General features: G+C 37.1%; 1 pseudogene; it reads right to left on the bottom strand.

The window, feature by feature from the left end:
* Nucleotides 1-11,551: 11,551 nt before the first annotated feature.
* LOC149247441 (mitochondrial import inner membrane translocase subunit TIM23-2 pseudogene) lies at nucleotides 11,552-12,849 on the bottom strand (annotated as a pseudogene).
* Between the last annotated feature and the right edge of the window lie 845 nt (nucleotides 12,850-13,694).

Raw genomic sequence — 13,694 nt, 5'->3', positions numbered from 1 at the left:
TGAATCCTTCGAACAAGCTTTCGAGTGGGCAAGGGAAAATTTGAGTCCTGAAGATTTTGGAAGCTTTCTAGAGTTTAGAAACAAAAGGATTGAAATAATTCCACTACATTTGTTAAAAACTGAGGACAAGCCTACATCCATTGTGTCTGTCAACAACGAGGGACCTAATTCTCGCATAGAGTCTCAAATGGATATAGGGAAAACACTGGATACAGGGAGAGCCCAAGACACCGAGAATACAACCGAATCCAGCAGGAGGTCAGCCGAAAAGCAGGGTATGAGCATCCCACCTAGAGATATCAGTTCTGAGATCAAAAGTAACAGTTTGGAGCATGAGTGGGATCAATTCAATAAAAAATTACAAAACACTCCCAAGATGACAGATACCCAGGAAACCATGGAGTATTAAACTCCTTTGCATATTTAGAAAAGTACAGAGTCTGAAACGATGGATAAGCAAGCGACAATGTCTTAGTAGACTGAAATCATTCCTGCTTTTCCCACATCAGAAATTGTCTTAAAGGTGACTGAAATCCCTCCTCTAGATGTGTTCTACAACCCGCTGCACAAGGCTGTAGTAAGAAGACAAAGAAAAAGAAGGAGGGTAGAGACACCCGAAATCCCACCTGGGAATGAACTGATGGACATAGTCTGGAAGGACATTCCTTCCAATCCAGCCCCAAACTTGACCAGACTGTCACAATTTATAGGGGCATATGCAACGACCACCATGGATAAAGCTACCAAGATATCTATTTTGTTGAAGGAAAGGGAAGAGAAGATTGCATAGCTCGAGCAACAACTCGAAATAAAGAAGGCAAATGTGAACAGGTAGGCCGGTGAGCAGCTAGCCAAATTGCAACAGAACATGAAGGTGTTGAAGATAAGCCATGAAGCAGACATATCGGCCAAAAACATACAACTCCAAGACTTGCAGCAAGCCATGGAAAGATATAAGGATGTTTCTACTGTCGAGGAATTCATTAAAGAGGTGCTAGAGCTAAATTGTCTCTAATTAAAACAACAAGAACAATTTTGCCAAAAGATGTCACATATTGCTCCTTTTCTGATCACCAGTGACCAACTAATGGATAAGGCGATTGACCAAAGAACTCAATTTACTGATCTAAACACAAGAATCTTAGAATTAATCAAGTGGGAAGAAACAAAAGAGGGAAGAAAAGCTGATCCACTCGAGATCAAAGAGACACATATGGAAATTCTATTCACCGATTGGGATGCGAGGATCAAAAAAGCTGAATTAGTAGTTGCAAGAGTGGCTGAGGTGTCAAAGAACATAGTAAAGGTGATAAACCACACTTTATTTGCCACCAACCTGGTGAAGGAAGGCAACCCAAAAGAACTGCCCGATCTAAATGACTTGCATAAGAGATGGAAGGAAAGAGCGAAAATCCAAAGGGAAGCAATTGCAAAGATAGCAAAGACTGACTGGGAGGCGTATTGGCAATACCTTGTCAAGCCACACAATGATCTGAATTTGAAACTACTTGAAATTTGTTTGCAAGGTATTCAATTCAGAATTAAACATGTTTAAAAGATTTCCATGTCTTGCAGAAAGAAAACACATGAAATTTTGAGCTATTCATGACCCATTTAAGCATAGCAGAGTTATTTCCTTTTACTGTTTAACACATTAAAATGAATTTGTTCTGCAAAATAAATTAACCACAAATGCAAAAGAAGTTGATAAAGCAGTTCACCCCCTCTAGGGCTACGTCTGTTGGGTCCAAAGCTCCCAAATGGGCTTGTCCTGGTTTCAATTAAATGCTCAAATTGAATATATAGCTGAATAGAAGCATCTACAGGTGAAATAGATGGTAAAAATGGATTCAGAACACTTGAATCCTTCAGGATTGACTATTGGATCACCTCCAATGGATACCTGCAACCCTATACAGTCTTCACAAAACTGGGCCGTAGTGGCTCCTAGAACTTTCACGGCTCCAAAACCTCTGCAAATGACCTCAGATGGTTGTAAGACCTGCACCAATGGATTCATAAGGTCGAAAATACCCAAAATCAAAAAAAAATTCGTCCAAAACCGCCTTTCCTAGCCAAAGTTATGGCCATTTAATGATCTCCTCCAGTTTTGCCTAAAAGAACTCCAGCTAACTTTAGTTAATGTCCAGTTAGCTCCGCCAATTATGGCGGGTCCACCAAATTTGCCATGTCCAACAAAATTTCCGCCAAATCCTGCAGTTACATTTAATGTTGTGGGTTGCCTCGGATTTCGTGCTGGCAGTTTGGCTGGCGGTTGGGGCTTAAGCCCCTGGTTCCTGGGTCGTGGTCATATGAAAGGGGGGCTGGCCCCCTTTGGTTTCCGCCCCATGCAATTTTAAACTTTATATTAATATCTTTTCACCCTTCTAACAGCATATGAGCCTGTGGCCTAACGGTAAGGCGCTGGGCTTGTGGCAGGCAGGTCATGAGTTCAAACCTTGCCCATGCCAACCAAAATTTTTCACAACGCGCCCATTTCTTGCTGACATCATCTGGGGGCCACGTGGCGGCCTCCGGGCCTGCCACGTGGCAGCTTCTGATTGGCTGTGCAAAGGAAATATTCTCTGGAATATTCCAAGGAATATTCTACGGAATATTTTTTTTTTAATTTTTTTTTGAAAAATTAAAATTTCTAATGTTATGGGCAAATTCCTCTTTTTGCCATAACTTCCTCATACGGCGACCGTTTTTCGAACCGTTTGTGGCGCCGAAATCGGGAAGATGAGCACTTTTCAGTCGTTCAACTTTGAACTAGTTCTGAGCACTTTAAATTTTGAGCATTTTATGACACTTAGGACATGAGCACCTGATCACACAACCAAATCATGACCCTTAACTGCTCACTCCATTCAACTCAGCGGATGCTGCTTCCTCTCACAGATGCTATTTTTGCAGATAGGTCAGAACACAGTATGGGGCACTCCTCAAGTCAAACCGATGGCTGATATATGTGATTTAAAAGATGAGCTGGTAGACAACAAATCATTATCATAGCCTTTGCTCATCAAGTCACTTTTAGTTTTGGTGTTAGTTAACTAGTTAGGAGGAAGGTTGTTTGAAACCTCCTCAAATTTTTGTATAATCTATTTTTGAACATTAGTTGGAATAGTATTTATACCCTTCTCATGCATTTAGAGAAGGGTCTGGAATTTTATCAAAAACATTTGCAAAGAATGCACTTTTGTAAGTTTGTGAATGCTTTGGTGAAATTATGGAACATGATCATTTCTTTTAAATATTAGACTACTTTCCTTTGTTGATGCACTATTATATACTTGGAAGATAATTTGATATGAAGAAATAAGTTGATCTATGTCATTAGTCAAATGAGCAGAACTTCACATATATGGTACTTCTATCTTGTATGATTAGTTCTATTTCTATTTGATTAGTGATAAGACTTTATTTTCATGAATTGTATATGAGATATGTTCTTTCTGTTAAGCGTTAATTACACTACTGTATGATGCCTAGTTGAAATTGTTTATTTTCATATATGAATCATAAGATATATGTGATATAGTTTATACATTTCTTTGACTAACTATTTAGCCAAAGAAATTATCTTTATATGTTATCACCTCTGATTTATGCGTGATTGATCTTTATTATCACATGTTAAACATATATATTTTTAGATCACATATCACACTAACTCAATCCGGATAGATTCCTCTATGGGAAGGCTTGATTCTTCAAGCTCTTTGGTGCTCGATGCTACCTATGGTCAACTCGACCCTCTGTCTCCTCTGCTTGGCTTTACTGATCTCTGTGCTCAGTCCTCCTCTCAGGGTTCACTGTTCACTGTCTCTCTTGGTCGCTTGGACTCTTCGATCTGAATCTCTCTTCTGATATCCCATTCACTGTCTCTGTTCATGGCTTTAGCCATTCGACCTCTACGCCTGTTCGGTTCCTCTCTCGCCTACGTCGATTCGCCTATTGCTTGCGTGCTTGGAATTCCCTGTTCGGCGTCAGCATGAATGCTCGAGAAGTAGCCACGTGTCCCCATCGGAATTGCGCTAGCTCGCTCATCGATTCGTTGCTTTCTCCACCGTGGCAGTCAACGGATTCCAAATCCCCTTAATTCGCGGCTTAATCCCTTGTCGATTTCGCTTCTGTCTATCGGGTGCAATCTCAGCCATCCAATCTGGGCTCCTCCAGATCCAACGTCATTCGCACGTCGAGCGCGGTTGACTTGCTCGACCGAAAACGCGCGATCGCGACAGTTTTTCTCTCTCCTCCGCTGCCACGCGTCGATCACTGAGTGTGATCGCTCCGCTTTCTCAAAACGCTTACCGTTCAAGGGAGCCTCGATCAAACCGCTGGTTTCCTAGGTCGTGGGTCCCACCTTCGTACGATGGCGCTTTTCGTTTCTCCGCCCATGGTCCTCTGGCTCCCAACGTGACCGAGTGCTTAAGGCTCTCCATTTCGACCTTTTTTGCCCAGTGATGCGCATTAGCGCTAAGCGCTAACACGCATCGAAAATCAGCTCCTTTTCCCGATTCGGGGCTCCCAGGGGCTATTTTGACCTCCTGCGCAGTCTCCATGGGCCTTGGTCAACGCGCTTTGACCGAGGTCCTTGTCGTTCCGTGCCGGCTACCATGGCCACTGGTTCAGGGTGTTTTCGATTGTTGTTTGGGATTCTTCAAGGATTTGTTCGACTTGATTTAGTCATGGTTCTATGACAGTCGTTTATGGATCCAATTCAGATCACCAACCAAGTTCAAAACTTCTTTTAACTATCTACTGAGGCCTGTGGGCATTTGCGCTAGGATCAAGAGTACAATTATAGTTCCAATGACTTGTTCCCATGTCTCCTTGGTGACAGGTGAAAATTTTATCAATTTTCTAGATAAAAACAAATCTATGGTGTTGATTACCTTGGAATTCACAGATGCAGAGTGGTTGCATGCATGCATAGTTTTAGAGAGTGAATTCTATGTGGACACATGTATTTGACTTGGTTTGATGCCTATTTTTGGTGGTGCATCCCATTAAAGAGCATTATTTGGGGCATATTACTATTATTTTTTGATGGGAGCTAATTGTCAGGAAGGGCTAGTTTCCACATGTTGTAATGTGGTCCACCACAAGTTTAGGAGGGATATAATTACTCCATCATTGTAATATTTGTTTGACTTGTCATTGAGTTAGTTAAAAGATAACATTTTGTTGTATAATATAAGAGATTCACTTTGTAAGGTGATCTCCCTCACCATTATAATGGTGAAGAATTTGTGGATGAAGGAGGTCTCCCATTGGGCTACATTTTATTTGAATTTTTCAATCTTAACATAAGATTGGAGGTATCATTCTATCATATGTGAGGCTTAATTTTTGCATGCATTTAATGTTGTTGGATAGTTGTAGGAATCTCTTGCAAAGAATATGTTGTGAAGGATTTATAATGGGGCATTTATCATTGGGATGGGAGTATTGTATGGGGATTATCCTTCTCATTTTTCATTTTATCGCTATATATTTTCATATATTAATTCCTTCTTTTGAACGGGAATGGGTCACTCATTATATTGACCTAGGCTAGGCTTGATATTAAACCAACTGGCTGCACTATAACCTAAGAGTATATTCAACAACCAAAAGCCATGTATGCCAATAACTTGTGACTTAAAAAGGGTTGAGGTGTCTCAAGGCACACTGGAGTGCACCTCTATTTGAGGGGCATCTACCCTTCTAGCTTTATCACAATGGGCCAGAGTCTCATTGGGGATTTGAAATTGGGTGGAGAGAGTGAAAAACCTACCTTCTAATCATATTTTAATTCCACCTCGACACTATCTATATTAATTACTCACTATCAAAGAAGTTGTTATTGTAATTAATATATCATTTTAGGGCAACATGTCCTCCAACTTGTTCAAGAGTAGTACTAATAGGACTCTCCAAGACTCACTACCATAACTATTTTTGATATTATCAATTTTTATTTTAGCATGTTATTTGAAAACCCTCCCTCCTTAACTATTCACCAAACATCCCTTTTTAGAGTGATATCCTTGACTTTATTTGCCCTAGACTTGGTAGGCACTAGTTTTATGATTTTTCTTCATCTTTCCCTTTCCATACCACTCACTATTCCATTATGCTACTACCTCCCATTTTGTTAAGGCTCACTCTTCAAAATTCAACCGTGCTTCCACTTGATAGGTTTAGTTATCTTATCATTAGAGATGTCTTGCTCAAGTTGGACAATATTCAAGTAGAAGTGTGTGGAATAATTATTGTGGTCACTATAGGTAACCTTCCTAAGTGCACAAAACTAGCCCCTTAATGCTTAGGACTTTACATTATATAGGGGTGCTAGATTGTTGTAATAGATACAATCAACCTTCCTTAAGCCCACATATACCCACATAGTCTATGTCTCCAACCAAAAAACATATTAAACATTCCCAAGCCATGTGACCATGCCCAAATAAAAATATGCATTATACACAAAATGCACACATCCAAAAACTTTTAATTTATATATTAGATATATCTATGCGAGTCTAAACTTTCTATATTTTTGAATTTTTTTTAAGAAATTGTCATTGATATCTAATTCTATTTGCAATTCCAATAATCTTTATAAATTTTAACTGAGTTTTTGAAAAAAAACCAATGAAAAAATATAATTAAAAATATTAAAAACTTAAAACATTTAAACTAATTTTATTGGCACTACAAAGTGTTAAATAAAAATACATTGTATATTTCCCTGGCCATAAGTTTTAACCTAATGTAATGTGATGTCGGCCTTCTTTCTAAAATGATCTATAAATTCTAGTATTTCTTGAAGCATTAGGTTTTCGTATTTCAGATTAGGGTTGTGAAGAATAATTGAAAGAATTGGTTACATCAGACTTTCTTTTAAGAACCTCTATTTATTTATTTATTTCCTCTTCTTCCAATTGTTTATGGACTAGTGATTTTAGGTTCGCTTCTTCTTCTGGAAAATTTCTTGCTCTGTTCTGTGTTCCCGCCTACTTCTCGCCCATTTCTCATGCGAGGTAAGCAATTTTTTTCCCACTTATTTCTCATGTGATGTAAGAATTTTGCGCCTATGTCTGGATTGTATTATTGTTTTCTTAAAGCAAGGAAAATCTGTTGGCTTTTTAATTTAAGAGAAGATTGACACTGGGACAAGAAATATATACCAGGTCAAGGTTTCGATGTGAAAAAAATACACTAAACCTATGCCTATAATTTGTTCTTGATTCTAGTCGTTAAGCTTTCCAATAAACTGGGTTTTGGTATGAAATTTTTTCTAATGAGTTTCATTGTTTTAGAAAATGATGTGAGAAGATTGCTTGTTCATTTATTATAGGGCAAGTTTCTACTTGGTTTTATTTCTTTGTGAAACTTTGTAGTCAATCCTATGAGTTTATAGTGAAACTTTAAACTATGTGAGACTGAATCTCTATCCAGGGAGGGTGCTCTTATTGTCAATTTTTTTTTTAGTACAAAATGTTGTCCTTTCATTGAGTTATTTGATAGATGCATTTTCTTATTTTTATTTATTTTTATGGATAAAATCTGCAATTCGATATGTTTCTATTAAGCCGAAAACTATTTAGGGTTGAATGTTTGTCTTTTTTCTTCCTTTTTAATGCCTTTTGACACCTACCTAGCTACAATATCTCTTTAGCAGAATCAGAATCAAATTCAATAAGGGGAATGGTTTATGTTGTTAGGTTTTTAAGATCTCTTCACTAGTACAAAATGAGAGATTAGTGACTATGCGACTAAAAAAGTTAGTCACCACAATTATTTCAAGCGAATTACTACTAAATTTGAGCAATTTTAAGTGACCCAACTAAAAATGACCAATTTAGTCTAGGGATAAAATATATGACTAGATAACAAGTGACCCAACTAAAAGCAACTAACTTAAATGACTAATTTAGTCTAGAACTATAATATATGACTAGATAATAAGTGAAAAAATTAAAAATGATTTACATAAATGACTACTATAGTCCAAGAATAGAATATGACCAACTAACAAGTACAACATCTATATGAATTAGTCATTTATAATTGTATCTCTCTGCAAATGGAAAATTACAATTTTGATATTGACGTGTTACATTTCAATAAATTTTAACATTGAGTGCATCTGCAGTGTTAAAATTTAGAGACAAAAGGTTCTTAGAATCCATCTACAATGTTAAAATTTAGAGACCCCTTTAAGGGGTCCTCTAAATCCATCAACAATTTTAAAATTTAGGTAGATGGATTTAGTGACCCCCTTAAAGGGGTCTATGAATCCATCTATAATGTTAAAATTGTAACAAATTTATACAATATACAGTATAAGTTTATAATATATAATAGATTTATACACCCTCTGGAAGGAGGAACAAGAAGAGAGTTTGAAACTACTATAGAATGGTTTTAAGGGTTAATAAGAATGTTTTCCCCACATCTTAGAGAGATGACACACTATTTGTTGAGGGGTTTTTGTGGTGTTGTTATATATCGTGGTTGATTATAATTGCACTAAATTCATAGAGACAATGATTTTATTAATTTGAATTCAAAGTATGTTGATTTAAACTTGGTCAATTAATATAAATCTAGATTAATCTAAAGCCATATTATTCTATAAATAATTCTACAGATACATGCATTACAAAAATATGCACAAATTCTAATAGCGCATTCACATTCTTAGAATGTGCACACATTATTATTAGAAAACCATACATACTAACATTCTTGTGGCTCTTTATGTAGAATAACATGCCATGGCTCCGATATCCAATTTGAAATCTAAATATCCCTTAAATAGCATCTATGTGGTTGTTTGAGGGTTACTTCATGTTTGAGGTACTAGAGTGACATGGGAACTACAACATTTCACACAGTTTAAGGTACCTATTTTTGGTTAGGACATGTTAGTTAAGTGAAACACATGTGATACAAGTGGTTGGTGGTCATGCTTAACTAGTAAGGTCACGTTGAAGATGCTTGGTGAGCATGTTTCTTGAGTGGTATTGGACACTCAAGTGCAATAAAAATTCTAGCCCCATGACAAATGGTATTAAATCCATGTTTGAATGCAAAATTATGGAATTGTTCTTCTCTATCAACACCCATTTCATTGGCGAAACTAATGGGGACGTATTGATGAGGATGTTAACAATTCAAGTTGGGAATAATGTAAGGACCTTCCTCGAGGTGCCACTGGAAACATTATCCTATATAGCATGCTAAGCAAACATGATAAAGGGTGCATGACTAGTTTATATGTTTCATAGCCCTCATGACCGACTCACAATGATCCCTGAGACATTTATGATGATGTACTAGTTTGGTGTGGACTAGGAGGATGAAGGATGTCTAGCCTAACAAGGATGGATGATCAATGAAGTGTTGCAACACAAATTCACCAAAGGATAACACAATATGGCAATGTGTTTGATAGCATGTTAGCCATGGAAAGGCAACATAATTGATGAGTGTATTGAAGGTAAATGGAAGCTTGTTTCCACTAGGTACATGACCTTTAAAGAATTATAAGAAGTTGGTCTAGATGGAGACAATATAGTCTTACTCTAGGTGGTTAGCTATTCAAGTGTGTTGGCTTTATGGAGGTAGCGAAAGGTTGTTTATGTGTAGGTGGTGATGACACAACATCGCCTATAATGAAATAAGCACTACAACATTTCCTATAGTTTAAGGTGCCTAACTTGGGTTCGGTTAGGACATGTTAGCTAGGCATAGTTCAAGTGATACAAGAGGTTGATGGTCATGCACAACTAGTAATGTCACGTCAATGCCATATAACAACTAGGCTTCTTGAGTGGTATTAGATTCTTAAGTGGATTGAAAAGTTTACCCTCATGAAAAATGGTATCAACACCACATTTAAATGAAAAAATTACAAAGTATCTCTTCACCATCAATGCCCCATCCATTAGAGAAGCCAATGGAGCCATTTTGATGAAGATGCCAACAATTAAAGTGGGGGGAGAATGCAAGGATATTACTTGAGGTTCCATTAGCAATGGCACAATGGATGGCATGTCGGGTAAACATGACTAAGAGTGGACAATGAGTTTATATGTTTGGTATACTTTGTGAGTGACTTAGGTTGTTTCATGAGACAATTAGGATGGTGTACTAGTTTGGTGTGGACTAGGAGATCCCCCTAACAAGGGTTGATCATTGACAAAGCATTGTGACACAAGCTTAGGGGAGGATGATGTAAATTGGAAATGTGTTGAATAATGTGTTAGCCATGGAAAGGAATCATTGATGAGTGAAATGTAAATGGAATCTTGTTTCCATTAGGTACATGATCAATTAGGACTACAACAGGTTGGCCTTGATGGAGACAACACAATTTTATATTGGATGGTTAGTTGTTCAAGAGTTCTTCACTTAAAGGAGGTGGTAGAATGTTTCCTATGGTTGGGTGGTGATGATGTAGCATTACTTACCACTAAATGGAAATTTCAACATTTTTTATAATTTAAGGTGCTTCCCTTGGGTTCAATTAAAACATGTTGGTTAAGCATAGATCGTTATGCCTAACTAGAAAAGTCTATCAATGCTATGCAATGACTAAATTTTTATAATTATATAGGAATGTTTTAAAATAAAATAAAAAATTTAACATTGTGACACCTCTCTCTTACTCTCTTCTTCTTCTTTATCTTTGTTTTTTTTAAATAATCATAACTTAGTTTTATACCAACCTAGATCCATCTCAATTACATATCTACCAAGCACTTAGAGGGATCAAATTTATTTTCACTCTAAAAGAGATTTGCATCTCAAGATATTTGATCCCTCTAGGTGCTTGGTAGATCTGGTGTTAAGATGAATCTAGGGTAATTTAATTATAAATTTAATTTGATTTGTTTAATTCAATTTTATTTTATTGGGTCAAAATGTTTAACAAAACATTACAACATCTCTATTATGTTGGACTTTTATTTATATTTATATTTCATTTTGTTTATTTTGACCTAGTCAAAATGTTTAACTAGACATTACACTTTTAACCAAACATGGCAACATCTCTACCATAAAAATTAGAGAGCTTCTAACCACAATTAAAAGTGGAAGAGCTAAATTTATCCCAATAAATTAAAAACCTAAAATATTAATAAATTAATAAATAATATTAAAAATGATCTTTTAAACCTAAGATAAAAAATTAATAAATAATATTAAAAATAATCTTTTAATTGAAACATATCCCAATAAATTTTAAAACTAATAAAATGATATTAAGAATGATTCTTTCATTGAAATTTCATTTCCCTCTCTTCCATTAATGACTTAGTGGATTTCTCCGAGGCAAGATTTCCAACATCATAGTCAAACTAATCCAAAACTAGGCATACTCTTATAACCCTAGGGTTTGAAATATTAAAACCCTAACAAATGGTTCGTACCCTAGAATCCTTTGTGTTTCAAATATGAAAAGGCTATTTAAATTTCTATAAATTCAAACACTCAAACTAATAAATTAAAAGTCCTTCTAAAAACATATGGCAGGTGAGCACAATCATCAAATGGGCACGTATCTCTTAAGAGGCTTCCTGTGACGAGGTCTCTGACAGCAAGACCCACAATTGTATCGGCGATGGCAGCCGACCTTGAGCCAGCAATAGCCTTGTAAAGAGCTCTGGTGCCAAGCCCAGTGCAAACACTGTTGAAGATATCGTCTGCATCCCTAGTAGCCATGATCCTGCTCTCCAATTCGGCGTAGAGGAGCCCTATGACACCCAGTTTGTTGTCAAACTTCATTCCCATGTGACTTCATGGAATCACTTGGCTCACGGGCCTTCAAGCTCTCAACCAGGCCAACACTGGCACCTGAGATGACACCAAGGAGATACACGCAACCTGTGTAACAGGTGATATTTTCACCCCAAGACCTTCTCTGCACCACGACCTCTTCTTGAAATAATAATTCTGGGGAAGTATATATTTTGAATCGGCCTGTAGTTAGTGGCACCATGCAGATCTCCATAGGGATTGTACAGGCGCCTGCCTTTGCGATCTCCTCCTCCATTTGTCGAATGATCAGTTATTTGATTACTGGTTTTGCTGGAGTATGACTACCACGAGTGTTTGTACTAGTGCTTGTCTGTGGTTGAACGACTCATTTATGAAATTCCCAGGTCTTTGATTTGTTTTTCAAAACTACCAGCCTATATTTACTGAATGAAGGCTTTTGTTTGTGTTTTCTCGTGCAGAAATTGAAGGAAAGGATGGAAACGAAGGGAATAAGCGAATATTGGAGGATTCAAACACTCCAAAAATCACAAAAGAAGTTGTTGCCAAGTTGTTAGGCCGTTTAACTAAAGAGAAACTTTTCGATATTCTAAAACCAGCTATTACTAATAATTCTGATATTCTTGATCAGGTAAAAAAATTACCGATCTGGATTTGACTTTAAAGAAAGTTTATTTTTTTAAATGAAAAGATTTGCATATGTTTCATTTGCTAGTGATGATTGAGAATCTGAAACAATCCAGGATGGGTTGTGGGTTCAATTGAATAAATGGCATCATTCATTGAGATTCGGTCAACAGAAAGGTCAACCACTGGAACTGGCTTTGATACGCACACTAATGGATTTCAATCTCAATCTGAGACAGGTGGATCAACTATTTTTACCTCTACTCCTATAGCTATCTCTACCTCTCATAGAGGCAAGCACAGATTTAGCTCCGTTCTTCGTGCGCCAATGCCAAATACAGTTTAATACCCAGCAACCGATGAATTGCCAGATGGGTGACTTTTCATATCCAGAATCTTTCCTCGTAAGCAAGGTTTCTTATGTGAGTCTGAAGGTTCCATCCTGATCCCGAACCCCGCTCAACATAGTCCTTTCAATTCTCCCTTGCTTATCAGATTAGGCCCAGATAAAAGTGGTTTATGCCAGCCTGCAGGTCTAGTTCAATCCGCTATTGTTTGCTTGAAATCCAGACATTGTTGAAAATAAAGAGCTCATGATAAATTACAACTTCTTTATTAATAAAAACGAAATCATTTGAAGAGCCGAAACTTTTCAATAGGGGTGAAAGGATGTAGTGGGTGTACACTGCTTTGACCGGAGATGATGGGCACAACTTGGCATGTGGAGTGTGGGCGCACCATAATGGAACACTGAACACTACTTTGATCAATCATGATGATTCTCCATTTTAGATAAATCTGCATTCAGACTTACTTACTCGAAATAAAAAAATCGAATATATATATATATAGACACAGGCATGTCTTCGAAATGGATAGGCATGTGACATGGGGCGTTTTAACTTATTATAGTAGAAACTCCAAGGTGGAATGGATAGGTTTATTTTCATAGTAGTTTCTGGTCCTCCCAATCACTTCCGCTAGTTTCAATAATACTTTAAAATTCAATTTGGTACAGTCATTGAATAAATATGTTATATTTTTTTGCAAGTGGTAATTTTCACGACCATTTATCGCGACTAGATCGAGATCCAGAGCCTGTTCCTATTCGAGTGCAAGACCTTCTTGGTTGGGATCGTAATGCTAGAAGGACGGTCTATGGGAGCCTTCCCGTCTCAAAATATTTACAATCCTCCATCCGATGATTTGGAAACTGAAAGTTCGAACGATTGGTAAAATTTCCCTCTCACCCGTGTTTAATTGATTAGAGGAAATGAAATATTTGA

The sequence above is a fragment of the Pinus tabuliformis genome, chromosome 7, assembly GCF_031772625.1.
Source record: "Pinus tabuliformis cultivar Carrire ecotype Pingquan chromosome 7, CPIR1, whole genome shotgun sequence".
Taxonomy (NCBI): domain Eukaryota; kingdom Viridiplantae; phylum Streptophyta; class Pinopsida; order Pinales; family Pinaceae; genus Pinus; species Pinus tabuliformis.
This window is presented reverse-complemented; position numbering and strand designations above follow the sequence as displayed.